Source organism: Brassica napus, chromosome C7, assembly GCF_020379485.1.
Source record: "Brassica napus cultivar Da-Ae chromosome C7, Da-Ae, whole genome shotgun sequence".
Taxonomy (NCBI): domain Eukaryota; kingdom Viridiplantae; phylum Streptophyta; class Magnoliopsida; order Brassicales; family Brassicaceae; genus Brassica; species Brassica napus.
This window is the reverse complement of record NC_063450.1, coordinates 3,913,666-3,930,649: the sequence shown is the minus strand read 5'-3', so window position 1 is coordinate 3,930,649 and position 16,984 is coordinate 3,913,666. Positions and strand designations below refer to the sequence as shown.

At 46.6% G+C, this 16,984-nt stretch overlaps 1 non-coding gene across 1 annotated transcript; it reads left to right on the top strand.

Moving 5' to 3' along the window:
- The first annotated feature begins 16,254 nt into the window (after nucleotides 1–16,254).
- LOC125590761 lies at nucleotides 16,255–16,361 on the top strand. Its single transcript, XR_007326764.1, has one exon. It is a non-coding gene; the product is annotated as a small nucleolar RNA R71 (small nucleolar RNA).
- The last annotated feature ends 623 nt before the right edge of the window (nucleotides 16,362–16,984 follow it).

Below are 16,984 nucleotides of genomic sequence, written 5' to 3'. Positions count from 1 at the left end.
CTGGATGTAAAGTAAAGGGGAAACAAGCCTGCAATGTATGTGGAAAGGATACACCTGCAAGGTGGCTTAAGTTTAGCCGCAAGTTTGTCTACATGGGAAACAGAAAGAGACTACCGCCTGGCCATCGTTACAGATATAAAAAAGCTTGGTTTGACAGCACTGTGGAGGAAGGGAATGCAAATAGGATACAAACTGCCGCTGAGATATATGAGACACTACAAGCTTTTAGGAATGATTTGGTAGACCTCTAGAGAAGAAAAAAAAAGGAAAAGATTTGGTAGACACAACAAGCTTTTAGGAATGATTTGGCGCTGAGATATATGAGACACTACAAGCTACGTAGCGACCGAGCTCGAGCCAAAGCTAGCACGGTCGCTACGTAGCGACCGAGCTCTTCCGAAACGTCGATACGACATTAGTCCATGCATTCTTGACTACCCTTCGATGCTATCTCCCGAAGACCGTAGCTAACCCATTTCACGCCCCCGTCATTCTAAGTTATCGATCAAACTTTACCGTAAAAACTGCGGAAAGTTCGTTCTTTATCGAAAGAAACCGTAATAAATGCTTCGAGTCGGAAGACGGCCCGAAGGGACCTAAGACATGACTCGAGGCCCAACTTACGATTTCTTAACCAACAGCCCGTAAGCCGCATGACGGTTTACGCTTGGTTCGCAAGGAAAGATAAATGTCAAGTTTCCAGGGATAAATACGAAATTTTGAAGATAATTACGGAGATCGGAAAAAATAGAATATCTCCATTTTTATTCTATGACGGCTTAAGGGCAGAAGGGAAAAAGCGTAAACCGACCTTGGAGCCAGTATATAAGGAGTCCTAGGCGAGAGGCATGAGGAGAGGACTTTTCACAGCAAACTTAGCACTTACAGCGATTTTAGGCAATTTTCCGTTTTTGTTATTCGAGCTACGACTCAATTAGGTTTTTGCCATCTTAGGGTTTTAGAACTAGGAATCTCGCCGACAGCTCTCGTAGTCCAGGCACTTACCTTGTTGTAAACGCTCAAACGCAGATTCGGAATAAGAACTATCTTGCTCTCTTTTTCGATTTCTTATTTTATTACTGTTCTCGTTTCGTGTTCTGATTGCTTGGAGTGTGGTATTAGCAGATATCCGGGACCTCTGGGAAATTAGGGTTTTCCTAGTTTCCTTATTTAAACGGAAATCGACAGTGCGAATTTCGGTTCCCGCAGTTTGGCGCTAGAAGGAGGGGGGGGGTATGGATCAATCTAACCCGTAAAAGCCACTCAACGATCAGGAACGATATGCAAGACTCAACGTGCGCGAACGTCATCTCGTTCAAGGGGGGAGCAATGGTCGATCAAGCCAAACCTCAAAACGATCTCCTTGTTATCGAACTGACGATCCGAGATATCGACGTCGCTAGGGTGCTAATCGACACCGAAAGTTCGGCCGATATCATCTTCAAAGATACTCTCGAGAAAAGGGGAATCGATCAATCTGAAATCGTGAAATACCCTAGCCCACTACTGGGACTTTTGGGAGAAACGACCATGGCCTACGGGTCGATTAATCTTGCAGTCAAAGCCGGAACCGTGACAAGAGTCACAGAGTTTCTAGTCGTTGACCGTCCTGCATCTTACAAAGTTATCATGGGAAGGCCATGGTTGAACACCATGCGTGCCATCCCATCAACCTACCATCTTTGCCTCAAGTTTCCAACCCCTAACGGAATCGAGGTAATATTGGGAAACCCAAGAGTATCACAGGTCTGTTACGCCGCAGAACAAAAACGAAAAAGACCAGACCTCGAGACCACTCCTAGAAAAACGGAGAAAAAGGTCTCCGACCAGGGTTCGCGAAGTCAAGATTCGGCTGAACTCTTCTGGCAGCCTCGTAACATCACGGCCTGTGGTCACAGTCTGTCTCGACGAAACATCTCCGGAACGATGCGTCGAGATCGGAGCCAATCTCCGCGAGCCTTTGAGGACAGAGCTCGTAACCTGTCTAAAAAAGAACCTCAATACTTTCGCATGGGCCGCGGAAGATATGCCAGGGATTGACATTAACATAACGTGTCACAAATTAAATATCGATCCGACTTTCAAACCCATCAAACAAAAAAGGCGGAAGCTAGGACCTGAACGAGCTTCCGAGGTCAACGACGAGGTCGAAAAATTGCTTAAAGTCGGGTCAATAACTGAAGTGAGGTATCCAGACTGGCTCGCTAACCCTGTGGTAGTCAGAAAGAAAAACGGAAAATGGCGAGTTTGCGTGGATTTTACCGACCTAAACAATGCCTGTCCAAAAGATAGTTTCCCTCTGCCACTTATCGATCGATTAGGAGAAGCAACGGCGGGAAACGAACTTCTGTCCTTCATGGACGCCTTCTCAAGTTACAACCAGATTATGATGAACCGTGACGATCGCGAGAAAACTGCGTTCATTACCGATCGCGGAACCTATTGCTACAGGGTAATGCCCTTCGGCCTCAAAAACGCTGGCGCAACTTACCAACGACTCGTGAACCGTATGTTCTCTAAGCATCTCTCGGTAAAACAATGGAGGTTTATATCGACGACATGCTCGTCAAATCCCTCCGAGCAAAGGATCACGTATCACATCTCGAAGATTGTTTCGCGCAGTTAAATTCCCAGAACCTGAAGCTCAACCCGACAAAGTGCAGGTTTGCCGTAAAAATCAGGGGAATTCCTCGGCTACCTAGTCACATTCCGCGGCATTGAAGCTAATCCAAAACAGATCAACGCACTGATCGAGATGGCTTCACCAAAGAATAAGCGGGAAGTCCAAAGGCTGACCGGTAGAGTCGCGGCACTTAACCGGTTTATTTCATGATCGACAGATAAGTGCCTGCCCTTCTACGATGTCTTATGGGGAAATAAAAAATTCGAATGGTCAGAAGAATGCGAAAACGCTTTCCAACAGCTGAAGCGGTATTTAGCTTCCCCTCCAGTCCTCGCAAAACCCGTGGAGGGGGAACCTTTGTTCTTGTATATCGTTGTATCGGCAACAGTTGTGAGCGGCGTGCTGATCAGGGAAGAACGCGGCGAACAGAAACCTATTTTCTATATAAGCAAAACCTTGCTAGATGCCGAATCTAGATACCCGCTAATGGAAAAATTAGCATGCGCGGTCGTAACATCGGCCTGAAAACTAAGACCATATTTCCAATCCCACACGATCGTCGTCCTCACAACTTTTCCCCTACGAACGATCCTGCATAGCCAGAGTCAATCGGGCCGGTTAGCCAAATGGGCGGTCGAACTGAGCGAGTACGATATCGAGTACCGACCGAGAACAAGCGCAAAGTCACAAGTGCTTGCGGACTTCTTGGTCGAATTACCGACAGAGACCATAACCAACGAGGAACCAAATTCCACTTGGCTCCTTCACGTCGACGGATCCTCGTCCAAACAGGGATCAGGCATCGGAAATCGCCTCACATCTCCAACGAGCGAGATCTTAGAGCAATCATTTAGGCTGGAATTCCACGCCTCAAACAACGAAGCTGAATACGAAGCACTCGTCGCAGGACTGCGTTTGGCTCACGGCTTGAAGATACGAAACATCCACGCTTAATGCGCCTCCCATTTAGTGGCGAGTCAGTACAGCGGAGAGTATGAAGCCAAGGACGAACGGATGGACGCGTACCTCAAACTGGTCCGAAACTAGCTCAAAAGTTTGACTGTTTTGCCCTTACGCGAATTCCCCGTCCCAAAAACGTCCAGGTAGATGCTCTCGTGGCCTTAGCATCAAGTTCTGATCCTAGACTTAAAAGGGTAATCCCGGTCGAGTTCATCGAACATCCGAGCATCGGGCCACCAATCGTCGTCAACCTCATAAAAGGTCAAGATGACGAAGAAGAAGGAGTTACAATACGACCGCAATCAGAGCAATCCGATTACGGCTGCGATACCCCATGGCTGCAGAAAATTCGAGACTACATTATCGACAGACGCCTACACACCGAGAAATTGGCAGCCCGCAAAGTCCGAACACAGGCCGCACGCTACGTAACAGTAGACCGCAAAATTTACAAATATTGATTCTCCGGACCATTCATGACGTGCCTGGAAGGGGAAGAAGCGAAAAAAGTGATGGAAGAAGTACATTCTGGGTCCTGCGGCAATCATTCCAGCGGAAGATCACTGGCAGTGAAAATCAAGCGCCATGGATGCTACTGGCCAACGATGATCGTAGATTGCGAGAAGTTCGCACGAAAATGCGAAAAATGCCAGAGGCATGCTCCAACCATCCGACAACCAGCCGAAGTTCTCTCCTCCATCACATCGCCCTATCCTTTTATGCGCTGGGCCATGGACATCGTCGGTCCCCTTCATAATTCAAAGCAAAAGCGTTTCCTTTTAGTCCTCACCGATTTCTTTTCAAAATGGGTAGAGGCAGATTCGTACGCAAGTATAAAAGATGTCCAAGTCGAAAGTTTCGTATGGAGAAACATCATATGTAGGCATGGAGTTCCTTACGAAATAGTAACCGATAACGGATCTCAGTTTATTTCCACCCGGTTCGAGGCATTCTGCAAAAAATGGAAGATACGACTTAACAAATCAACGCCCAGGTATCCGCAGTGTAACGAACAAGCTGAAACGATTAATAAAACCATTCTCGACGGACTGAAGAAACGCTTGGAGGCCAAAAAAGGCAGGTGGGCCGACGAACTCGAGGGAGTCCTTGGTCCCACAGTACCACCCCGAGGCGAGCAACAGGAGAAACCCCTTTCGCTCTGGTGTACGGAACGGAATGCATGATTCCCGCAGAAGTAGAGTTCCCCGGTGTTCGAAGAAGATTACTTCCCGAACGAGAAGAGCTCAACAACGCAATGCTCCTCGACAATCTCGATCTCATTAACGAGCGCCGAGATCGAGCGCTCATCCGAATCCAAAATTACCAACACGCAGCCGCAAAGTACTACAATTCCAACGTACAGAATCGCAGATTTAATTAGGGACATCTAGTCCTTCGCAAAGTCTTCCAAACCACCGCTGAACGAAACGCGGGAAAACTCGGAGCAAACTGGGAAGGACCCTATAAAATCGAAAAAGTCATCTGACCGGGCTCCTATGAAATAGCCAACATGCAAGGCATAAAAATTCCAAGGACCTGGAACGCGATGCATCTCAAAAAATACTATCACTAACCAACTCACAATCACCGAACTACGAGACGGCTTGATCTCCATAAGGAGTACGTAGGCAGTTTGTCGAAAGGCAAATTCAGCTGTCCCCCTTTATCAAAAAGGGGGGGAGTGGATACGTATACTCGTATACTTAAACTCGAAAACATCCGACCACGCCTTCGATGTTTTCGACATATCTTAACTAAGCAAATTATATTTTATCCGCGAAACATTTTCGATATTCGAAAATAAATCAGCCGTTAGGGAGAAGCAGCCATTGGCATCATGAGACGTCGCGAGAGATGCCTCGAGGGTTACTTCTTCCGAACGACGAAAACGGACACTCCGTAAAAAAATGATGAACATTTTAACACATATCTTGCGCAAAAACTCTAAACACCGACATCTGCCGCCAAGTTCGGTGCTGATCACATCGAACTCTTGAATGTCCTAAACAGACATAGCCATCTCACGAAGTTGACTCTCGTACATCCGACACAAGGATAATAGCGCTATAAAAGAAACCCAAAATTTTGGTCCAGCACTTCCGGTTGGCTTAAAAATTGTCCCCGGAGAGATGCTCGATTCATATCTAACAAGTCATATAAGCCGAGAACCTATCGCGGACTTTAAATCGGTATGAATCAGGTTAAAATCGCGACAGATAAATCGATAGCCGGCTAGTCACCGCATAAAATCTTAAACCGAAAGTAAACCTAGGTCTTGCCCTAAACCCAGCACACTGGTCTCTAACACCTCAAGGCATGATATCCAAAAGATACGAGATCCTAAAACCATGCCTCTATGTTTATATTCGACATCTTCAGATATCCCGCGAAGTCGATATCTCGCAGAAAAACTCTCGAAACAGATCTCGAACAAAACATTTCACATCAAAAAAGGATATGAGACGACAACTCATCACCCTTCTTCCACGCCATACGTAAGGTTATGAAAAATGCAACTCGACCATCTTGTCATAAAAAGCCGCAGAGCGGCGGGGATTCAAAGCCACATACGGCCAGTCCCGAAACACGAAATAAGGCCATTTAAAGGCCGAAACATCAAACATAAAAAAAATCTCCCGCAAGAGATCTAACCAAAGTCATCCTCAGAGCTCACGCTCCCTCTTCACCCGTCGCTTCGTCCAAACCTGGAGCCGCATCGCCTCCAAGCACCGGATCTTTCCCCTCTGGGCCTTCTGAACACGTCGGAAGAAAGCACGCGGATTTCAGGTCAGCTTGGATGAGATCGAAATCTCCATCCACGACTGCCAAATCTCCCTTGCAGCCGGACAGTCGGGCCTCTTCGGCCTCTAAGGTCGGAGGAGTCTCACTTTGGAACGACTGAACCACGGCCATCCTGCCCTCAATCATCGCCAAGGCTAAATCCCTGTTCCGGATGCATTCGAGAGAGCCCAGAAAGGCGGAGATCTTCGCCAAGCGAGCTTGAAACTCAGAACGAAGTGCGTCCTTGGCCTCTCAAATCCCGCGGCTCGCTAATCCTGCATCTTCCTTGATCTGACGCTGAAGACGACGCACCTCCGAAGATTTAGCCTTCCAGGCTTTCTTCTCCTTAAGCAATGAACTCGCCATCTTCCCGAGGTCCCTCTCGAGCTCCCCTATCGTGACCTCAAGTTTCGACACTTTCACGGAGTGAGAATCCTTGACAGCATGGCCTCGGTTTAAGACCATCTACCCTGCATCTCCAACAACTCCCCGGCAAGACGACTGGTCTCAGAACTGCACTCGCTGATCATCACGTCGATCAACGACATGAACTGCGAAACGAGAAGAAAGTTAGGGATTCTTTGTCTTTTAGAAAAATATGTAACAATCAAGAAAGTAAGTGAGCGACAAACCTTTCCGCGAAGCCCCGACGCTATGCTCGAGTCTCCTTGCTGCGAAGATTCCCCGTCACCGCCCTTGGTAAACTTCCTCTTCCGGCCCATAGGCTGAGCAACCGGAACAACACTAGGAGCGCGCAGCGCTAGAACGATCTCCTTCCTGGCCGGAGGAGGCGGCATAGAGTCAGGAGCCCTCTCCTTATCTTCGACGAGAATCGGAGTCGTGGACGATCCAGCAGGTAAAGCCGAAGCATCCGGAACGACCGAGCCTGCGAGAGTTCCCGTATCTCGCGGATTTACGCCCTCGGTCCCATGACCCGGAGCAACGGCCAGTGCAGAAGAGGACGGTAACTCGGCGCCGGCTCGAACCTGTTCTTTCTCGTCTAGGCGACGAACTAATTTCTCTCGAAAGGAGAGATGATCGGCAACGCAAGCCGGCACTTCGACCGGAGAAGTCGGAATCGGCGCCGGAGAGGTAGCCTCGCCCATCTCCACATCGGAACTTTGCTTGTCACCATGGGAAGAAGACATGTTAAAAACAAGAGATTTTTAGCTAGAGAGATTTTGAAGGTTTGAAGGAGGGAAGGTGTGAAGCAAATGAATGACAAGAGCTCACTACTTATAGAAGTATGGGCTCGGAATTTTATATTTTTTAATAAACACTTTCTTGAGAATTCTCTTCCGCGGAGTTTTAAGTAAACTTCGTTCAATACGCCTAACTTTGCCAAAATTGTCAAACCGCCCTCAAGAGTCTCGACTCTAACGAGCTGGGGGGCTAACTGTTAGGGTCAAAAACGGTTGCAACAAAGTTAACGTCAAAATCCCCAAAGAAGAAAATGTAGAAACCTTCTTCGACAAATACTTTTTCGAAATAGATTCTTCTTTACGAAAAGCTTTGCGGAAGAAACACGAGTCATCGGAAAAGAGCTTGAAGAGGGTCGCTACGCAGCAACCGAACGCATGTTCCGCTCGGTCGCAACGTAGCGACGGAGCTCGAGCCAAAACTCGGTCGCTACGTAGCGACCGGGCTCGAGAAGGAGCTCGGTCGCTACGTAGCGACCGATCTCTTCCGAAATGTCGATACGACATTAGTCCATGCATTCTCGACTACCCTTCGATGCTATCTCCCGAAGACCGCAGCGAACCCATTTCACGCCCCCCCCCCCGCCATTCTAAGTTATCGATCAAACTTTACCGTAAAAACCGCGGAAAGTTTGTTCTTTATCGAAAGAAACCGTAATAAACGCTTCGAGTCGGAAGACGGCCCAAAAGGACCTAAGACATGACTCGAGGCCCAACTTACGATTTCTTAACCAACAGCCCGTAAGCCGCATGACAGTTTACGCTTGGTTCGCAAGGAAAGATAAATGTCAAGTTTCCGCGGATAAATACGAAATTTTGAAGATAATTACGGAGATCGGAAAATATGGAATATCTCCATTTTTATGCTATGACGGCTTAAGGGCAGAAGGGGAAAAGCGTAAACCGACCTTGGAGCCAGTATATAAGGAGTCCTAGGCGAGAGGCATGAGGAGAGGACTTTTCACAGTAAACTTAGCACTTAGAGCGATTTTAGGCAATTTTCCGTTTTTGTTATTCGAACTGCGACTCAATTAGGTTTTTGCCATCTTAGGATTTTAGAACTAGGAATCTCACCGACAGCACTCGTAGCCCAGGCACTTACCTTGTTCTAAACGCTCAAACGCAGATTTGGAATAAGAACTATCTTGCTCTCTTTTTTGATTTCTTATTTTATTACTGTTCTCGTTTCGTGTTCTGATTGCTTGGCGTGTGGTATTAGCAGATATCCGAGACCTCTGGGAAATTAGGGTTTTCCTAGTTTCCTTATTTAAACGGAAATCGACAGTGCGAATTTTGGTTCCCGCAGTTTGGCGCTAGAAGGAGGGGGGGGTATGGATCAATCTAACCCGTAAAAGCCACTCAACGATCAGGAACGATATGCAAGACTCAACTTGCGCGAACGTCATCTCGTTCAAGGGGGGAGCAACGTAGCGACCGAGCATCCATCCCGCTCGGTCGCTACGTAGCGACCAAGCGTTCGTTCCGCTCGGTCGCTACGTAGAGACCGAGCTCGAGCAGAAGCTCGGTCGCTAGTAGCGAGCGTTCGTACCGCTCGGTCGCTACGTAGCGACCGAGCTCTTCCGAAACGTCGATCCGACATTAGTCCATGCATTCTCGTCTACCCTTCGATGATATCTCCCGAAGACTGTAGCAAACCCATTTCATTTTTCCCGCCATTCTAAGTCATTGATCAAACTTTACGGTAAAAACCGCGGAAAGTTCGTTCTTTATCGAAAGAAACCGTAATAAACGCTTCGAGTCAGAAGACGGCCCAAAGGGACCTAAGATATGACTCGAGGCCCAACTTACGATTTCTTAACCAACAGCCCGTAAGCCGCATGACGGTTTACGCTTGGTTCTTAAGGAAAGATAAATGTCAAGTTTCCGCGGATAAATATGAAATTTTGAAGATAATTACGAAGATAGGAAAAAATTGAATATCTCCATTTTTATGCCATAGCGGCTTAAGGGCAGAAGAGGAAAAGCGTAAACCGACGTAAGAGCCAGTATATAAGGAGTCCTAGGCGAGAGGCATGGAGAGGACTTTTCTCTGAGCAAACTTAACACTTAGAGCAATTAGGCATATTTCCGTTTTTGTTATTCGAGCTGCGACTCAACTAGGTTTTGCCGTCTTAGGGTTTTAGAACAAGGAATCTCGCCGACAGCTCTTGTAGCCCAGGCTCTTACCTTGTTGTAACGCTCAAACGCGAATTCGGAATAAGATCTTCTTTGCTCTCTTTTCGATTTCTTATACTTTATCGTTGTTATTCTTGTGTTCTGATTGCTTGGCGTGTGGCATTAGCAGATATCCGGGACCTCTGGGAAATTAGGGCTTTCCTAGTTTCCTTATTTAAACGGAAATCGACAGTGCGAATTTCGGTTCCCACAGTTTGGCGCTAGAAGGAGGGGGGGGGTACGGATCAATCTAACTCTCAACCACATCACGCTCAACCAGACATGTCAACTGATGACGCGGATAACGTGCAGACTCCTCTTAACGGAAGCAGTGGCAGTTACCTCCACATGGCCAACGCACCAGCCAACGCTGCTGGCGCTCGAGGAGTTTAAAAAGATGTTCGCCACCTACGAAAAAAGGTCGGAAGAACAGGATAAGCTCGTGAACACCTTGACCCAACAAGTTGAAACTTTAACGGCAAGGACTCGAGCAATCCGCCCCCGCGGAACCACTAAAGTCCACGGGAAAAGGCTCGACTTCGCAACCCCACTCGACAGGCCTGGAGCCGTGCAGGAACGACCTTCGGGTCAAAACCCTAGCGAGAAATCTCCTATCGAAAAGGGAAACCCTAAAAGTCCTCCGCCTCCCGCGAAAGCTTCGGAGGACAACGGAGTCGAGCACGTCGACCTGGATCCTAACGATGTCTCCAACGATACTGATGAGGACGTCGACAGACATCCAAGGAGGACCAGAAGCCGATTCGCTCGGGAAAGCTCTCCGTTCGACAAACCAATGACAGAAGAAGAGGAAATCCTCTATTGGAACGAACAAGAAGAGCTGGCTGAAAAGCAAACCGAGCTCACTCGCAGTAAACACCGACAGGCTCGGAAATCTGCTGACAAGACGTCGGATATCCGCGATCTTCGCGACTATATCACCAAGACTGCGGCAGAAGTAAGAGCCGTGAAATCCTAAATGCATCACGCTACCAGCGCTGCACCCGAGATCGACAGGCTGCTGGAAGGGGCTCAGAAGACCCCCTTCACCACTCGCATCTCAGATATGAGGGTATCCAATCCGGGAAAACTCAAAGTACCGAGGTATGATGGTACGACCGATCCGAAGGTGCACCTTCAGGCTTTCCACATCATGATGGGAAGAGCGAGGCTGAAGGACGGCGAAAAAGACGCCGGCTACTGCCCCCTGTTCGTCGAGAATCTAGAAGGAGCAGCCCTCGAATGGTTCGCACGCCTTAAGCGAAATTCTATCGGAAGTTTCCGACAGCTCGCATCGGAATTTCTCAAGCAATACTCTATGTTCATAGATAGATAAACTTCCGATGTCGATCTCTGGAGTCTGTCCCGGAGGGAAGACGAACCCCTCCGCGAGTTCATCAGCCGATTCAAGTTGGTCATTGATGCGCTCAGAAAGGCGCTCTGGTACAAGTCGAAATTCAGAAAATGGATAGCCCTCGACAAACCGCGGACGATCCAGGACGCCCTCCACAAGGCAACAGACTACATCATGATCGAGGAAGAAACGAAAGTCTTATCGCAAAAACATAAGTCGGCAAGACCATCCTCGAAAGATGTAGATCCAAAAACGAAGAAGAAGAACCCTCGTAACGACAAGTATATCCATCACGAGGGGGAAGATCTCCAAGGAGCGCACAATTACGCGTTCGGCTTGGACCAGGGCCGAACCACGGGTAATACGTGGACTCGCAATCAAGGATATGATGAAAACACCTTCTGCGAGTTCCACCAGTCCCGAGGACACTCCACGACTAACTGCAAAGTCTTGGGAGCAAGGCTGGCCGCGAAGCTACTAGCTGGAGAGCTCTCGGAAGTGACCAGCGTGAAAGATCTCATCCTCGAGACCGATCGCCCCCCGAAGCCGGACATAAATCCTCCCGCGGAGAGATCTCCTCAAAGAAACCAATCTGGGGATAAACTCGGCAGAAGGCCAGATGACAAGGGGAACGATAACAATCGTCGCGGAGTCAACATGATCATTGGAGGATCACAATTCTGCAGCGATACGGTTTCGGCCATCAAGGCTTACCAGCGGAAGGCGGAGTCGAGCGCAAACTGGCCTACATGGTCTCCTACCCGAGATGATCAGAATTTCTCAATCACCTTCACGAAGGAGGAAGCCGGCGGGATCGATCAACCTCACTGCGATCCACTCGTCATAGACCTCGTCATACGAGATCTAGAAGTTGGAAGAGTACTCATTGACACGGGAAGCACGATCAATGTAATCTTCCGCTACACTCTCAATCGGATGAGCATCGAACTAGAAGTAACTCCAACGCCGAAACCGCTCACAGGTTTTTCAGGCGAAGTATCGATGACCCTCGGGTCAATCTAGCTACCAGACATGGCCAAGAAGATCACGAAAATCTTCGAATTCGCGGTGGTCGATCATCCCGCCATCTACAACGTGATCATGGGAACCCCATGGCTCACCGCCATGCAAGCCGTTCCGTCAACGTACCACCTGGGTGTCAAATTCCCGACCCCAAACGGAGTCGCAGCTATCTGGGGATGTCAGAAACAGTCGCGACTATGCTTCCTCGCGGAGCACAAGTTAAGGCAGATGACGACCTCTGCAACGGCAAATCGCAAACGAACGAAGATAGATAAATCTTCGACAAAAAACGTTTCAAGAAAAGACAATTTAACATCGTCTGCTGACGCAAACGCTTCGGGTGTCGAAACTCAGCACGAGTCCAAAGCCGACACTACAACTCAACCGGAACATCCAAAAGAGAACGCTGACCCGGCCACGGTCATCACGATCAAGGCGGTCAGCACGGAGACAATCGCCGAGTAAAAACGCTTGCGGCATAAAATAGAACTACGAGATGGCTTGATCCTCGAAAGAGGTACATAGGCAGCTCGCCGAAAGACGAGTTCAGCTATCCCCTTCTCTAAAAAGGGGCGGGGGGGAGTGGTTGCGTATACTCGTACACTCCCACATAGGAAAAGATGCGTTATTGTAATTGATGTTAGGAGTTTTCAAGGCTCCTAAGGCAAATGTTGTAGTATAAATGATTGCCGAACTAATTCTAAGGGATTTCAAGCACTAAGAATGCAAGTACTTTCTTAATCTAAGTGCAACCGATGATTTAAAGGGTTTTCTAAACTAATGATTAATACTAATGCAGTTTCAGAATAATAAAAACGGTAGATGAGTTGACTTTCTTAACTAAGGAAAATGAGAACTCATGGGCATAGGAATTAGACCTTGGGTGATCAAGTTTCGAACTAAGGATGGCAGACGAACAATCAAACTATCAACCTTAAGCTTAGACACGATCCTAAACAAACTCTATGTCTAGATGAATGTTCATTTACTAACACACTTCAAACAACAAATGTCTTTGGTTGAATAATATGGAAGCAATCATTACTAACAGGTCTAAGGCTATCTTAGCACTTCTAACAACAAATGTCTTTGGCAAAATATGCTAAAAGCTTTGAAGAGTTGTTTCAGGCATTTCATCGAACACCTTTTGGGTGGGAAATGCCTAAAGACCAACTTTTGAGAAGCTAACTCAGAAGATGCATTATGATTACTCTACTAGCAAGGTTTTGGAATGATCTATTCTAAAACATCCTAGCTCTAACCTAATCACCCTTAATCTTCCTAACCCATGAATTCAAATGGTGATTACTCACTACTCTTCATGATTCCTCTTAAACCTATTTTGGATTTCAGATTAATCATACAGAGGGATACAACAACAAATTGGAAACACATAATTGCAATAACTAGATGAACAAAGATGATTCAAGAGATGAACTTTCCAAAGGTTTTTCTTTAGAACCAAAGATAATCTGTCTGGTGGCTGCTAAAGGTACTTAAAACATAGGTTTTTCAAAAGTAAAAACATGCATAATGAAATGACCAAAACGCCCTTAGAGAACATGAATTCGGCCAAACAAATAGACGCGGAGCGACCTCGGCACGTCGCTCCGGGCTTCGGGAGCGACCTCAGTGGGTCGCTCTGAGAGGTCACTCCGGCTCCATTGTGTTGTCGTCACGCGATAGACATGCGTGCGACCTCAGGGTGTCACTCTGGCCAAGTCGCTTTGGGTCGGGAGTGACCTGGAGTGGTCGCTCTGATAGGTTGCTCCGGGTCAGTTCTCAGCTTCCACCGGTATGAGATGGCGAGCGACTTCTCGGTGTCTCTCCAGCGAGGTCACTCTAAGAGATAGTTTGGAGCGACCTCATGGCGTCGCTCCGTGATGTCGCTCCCATGCTCTGCTCGTCCAATGATCACCTAGAACACTTCTTTTGAGCTCAAAATGCACCCAAATGCCTCCAAGAACTCCATGTGGTACTCCAACACCTGATAAAGACTCATGTATGCAAAATGCAACCTAAACGTGGCTAAATCCTAGTCTATATGATCAAAATGCACATGGGTGAATGGATAAGACAATGGAAATATGCAAGACATCAACTCCCCCAAACTTCGTTCTTTTACTTGTCCACAAGTGAACTTTCTAGAACTCATAGGGAGAGAGGTTTGAAGGTGGGAGCTCAGCCAAAAGAAACACAACTAGCACTCGATTCAACATCTAATCCAACATGAGCACACTCTCTTATTACACTCTAGCTTCTCTAGGCCTATCTCAACTCCTTTTGCCCTTATACTTATCATCAAGCATCCACACATTCAAATCAACCAACTCTCACATTCATTAAGCATAAAACATTAAGTGAATTCTTGCAAATGGTCAATTGGTCCAAATCATTTGGTTGAGTAAGGGAAGGCTTTTATTCAAGTGGGTCAAGAGGTTCAAAATCCATGATCTTTTAAAGTGGTTTACTCTCAAAACAAGTAGTCTTGACTTTGCACATAATATATCTAAGAAAGGGACCAACTCATGCATACAATGCTCAATCTCCATTGTTCTATCCTTTTCCCAAACATACAAGTTACACAATCACTTCATAATGTCAAACCCAACTCCCATCTCTCACCAAAAGATCCCAAGAACACTTTGAACATAAAACTCTTTTTCTTTGAAATCTATAAAGAATTTTCTCAACTTCTAAACAAATCTTAGCTCTAAACAACTTTGCTAGCACCCTTTTCTTTCTCTTTTTTTTTTTTTTTTTTTTTTTTCTTTTTATATTCCTTTTTTTTTTTTTTTTTTCGGGGGCCAAGACTTTTCATAAACTCGAGCTAGACGTTTATCTATTAATTCCAATAAGATTATCCATTTAAACACAAAGAGTGTATTCTTTTCCTTCGAACTTTTCATGCTTCCAAACCATAGTCACAACACTCACCCCCACCTATAGCTAGACAATAGAGTGCCTAATCTAGCAAGAATGAAGACCAAGCATTGTCGTTCCCGATACTCTCAACATTATGCACATGTAAGGCTTTCCGAAAAAGGCCTCACTCATCAAATAATGAAAGCTCAAAAGGAGGGGAGGGTTTTGGGAATGGTGTACCACTCGAGTTTGTCAAAAAGATTAGCATAAAGGATGTGACAACTCAAGTGTGTATATCCATGACTCAGTACACAAGGGACCATAAGCAAGAAGCATTAAGTTCGTTCAGTTCAAATAAGGTTGTAGTTGGCTTCAAAGGTTGAGTTTCAGCAATCAACAAGTTTCAGGAAGAGTTTTCAAGGCTCGAAGCATACAAGTCTTTTTGAGAGGTGCATAAGCTACTCAGGTGCAAAGTAATGTTCTTTACAAGGAATTTCAAATCATTGCTCCCAATGCAAGTAGATGCAACCTATATACTCTAGACTCTCCTAGAAATGCAAATGATGCAAACTCTGAACTTGTTGTTGAGCTCATTGTAGCTTCCATCAATCTTTGAGTGAAAGTTCTTCAACTCATAGCCAACATGCTTCTCACTTCTTGTCTGAGACTCCAAGATTTGTTTTAGTAGGGCATCTGTGCTGCTGACTTGAGGAGTAGAGGTTGAAGTAGTAGGTTGTTGTTGGGCAGGTTGTTGTCCTTTGGTATTGAAACCAGGAGGAGGGTTTTGTTGAGGCTGATAGCTGCCTTGCTGGTTGTTCCGAGGCTGATAACCACTCTGTTGGTTGTTGGGGTAAGATCTCTGTTGGTAGTTGTTGTACTGAAAGTTTGGCTCTTTCTTGTACCAGCTACCATTGTTGTTGATGAAGCACAGCTCTTCGTGCCCTTCCAAACCATCAACTTCCTGGACAACAGGTGTGGCTTCTTTGTTTGGGTTACCAACAAAGTGCAGCTGCTCTTGGGTGGCCTTATCAACAATGAGAATATCAATCTTATCCTGGAGAGCCTTTAACTCCTTCCTCGTCTGCTTGTCATCTGTTTGACTGCCTCTGTCGTGGTCTCCACTGTAGACTGCATCACTCTTGACCATGTTGTTTACCAACTGCTCTGCATCCTCCTCTGTTCTTCCCAAGAAGAACCTATTGCTAGCTGTATCCAATCTGGCTCTGTACTTAGGAAGAGCTCCTCTGTAGAATGTGCTCAGCAGACTTTCCTTAGAGAATCCATGATGAGGGCATTGAGCTTGGTAGCCTTTGAATCTCTCCCAGGCTTCACTGAATCCTTCCAAGCTTTTCTGTTGAAAGCTAGAGATCTCATTTCTCAGCTTAGCAGTTCTTGAAGTAGAGAAGAACTTCTCCAAGAAAGCTTTCTTACAGTCATCCCAAGTGGTGATTGAGTCGCTTGGTAGAGACTTCTCCCACTGTCGTGTCTTATCCCCCAGAGAGAAAGGGAATAACTTCAGCTTTAAGGCATCCTCAGACACACCATTGGTTTTTGACAACCCACAGTAGCTGTCGAACCTGTCCAAGTGATCAAATGGGTCCTCTAGAGCCAAGCCATGATACTTGTTGTTCTCGATCACGTTGAGGAGTCCTGATTTGATCTCAAAGTTGTTGGCTGCTACAGCTGGTGCTCGGATTCCCAATCTATGATCATGAATGTTGGGGCGGTCATAAGTGCCAATGGGTCGAGCTGCTCGCTGTTGGTTTTGTGGAACGTTGTTGGCATAATTTTGAGGTATGTATCCCATATCAGTATCCAATCTCTGCAAGTGAGACTGTTGCTCTTCTTCTCTTCTCTTTCTAGCACACTCTCTCTCTAAAGCTCTGATGTCTGCGGCTCTTGGAACTAGGTTTGATGGACCCCTGCTCCTCAAGTTCATACACCTGTAAATTAAAGGGGGTGAAGAAGGAGAATCAGTAACAAAAGAAAATAAAAATGACTTAGTCT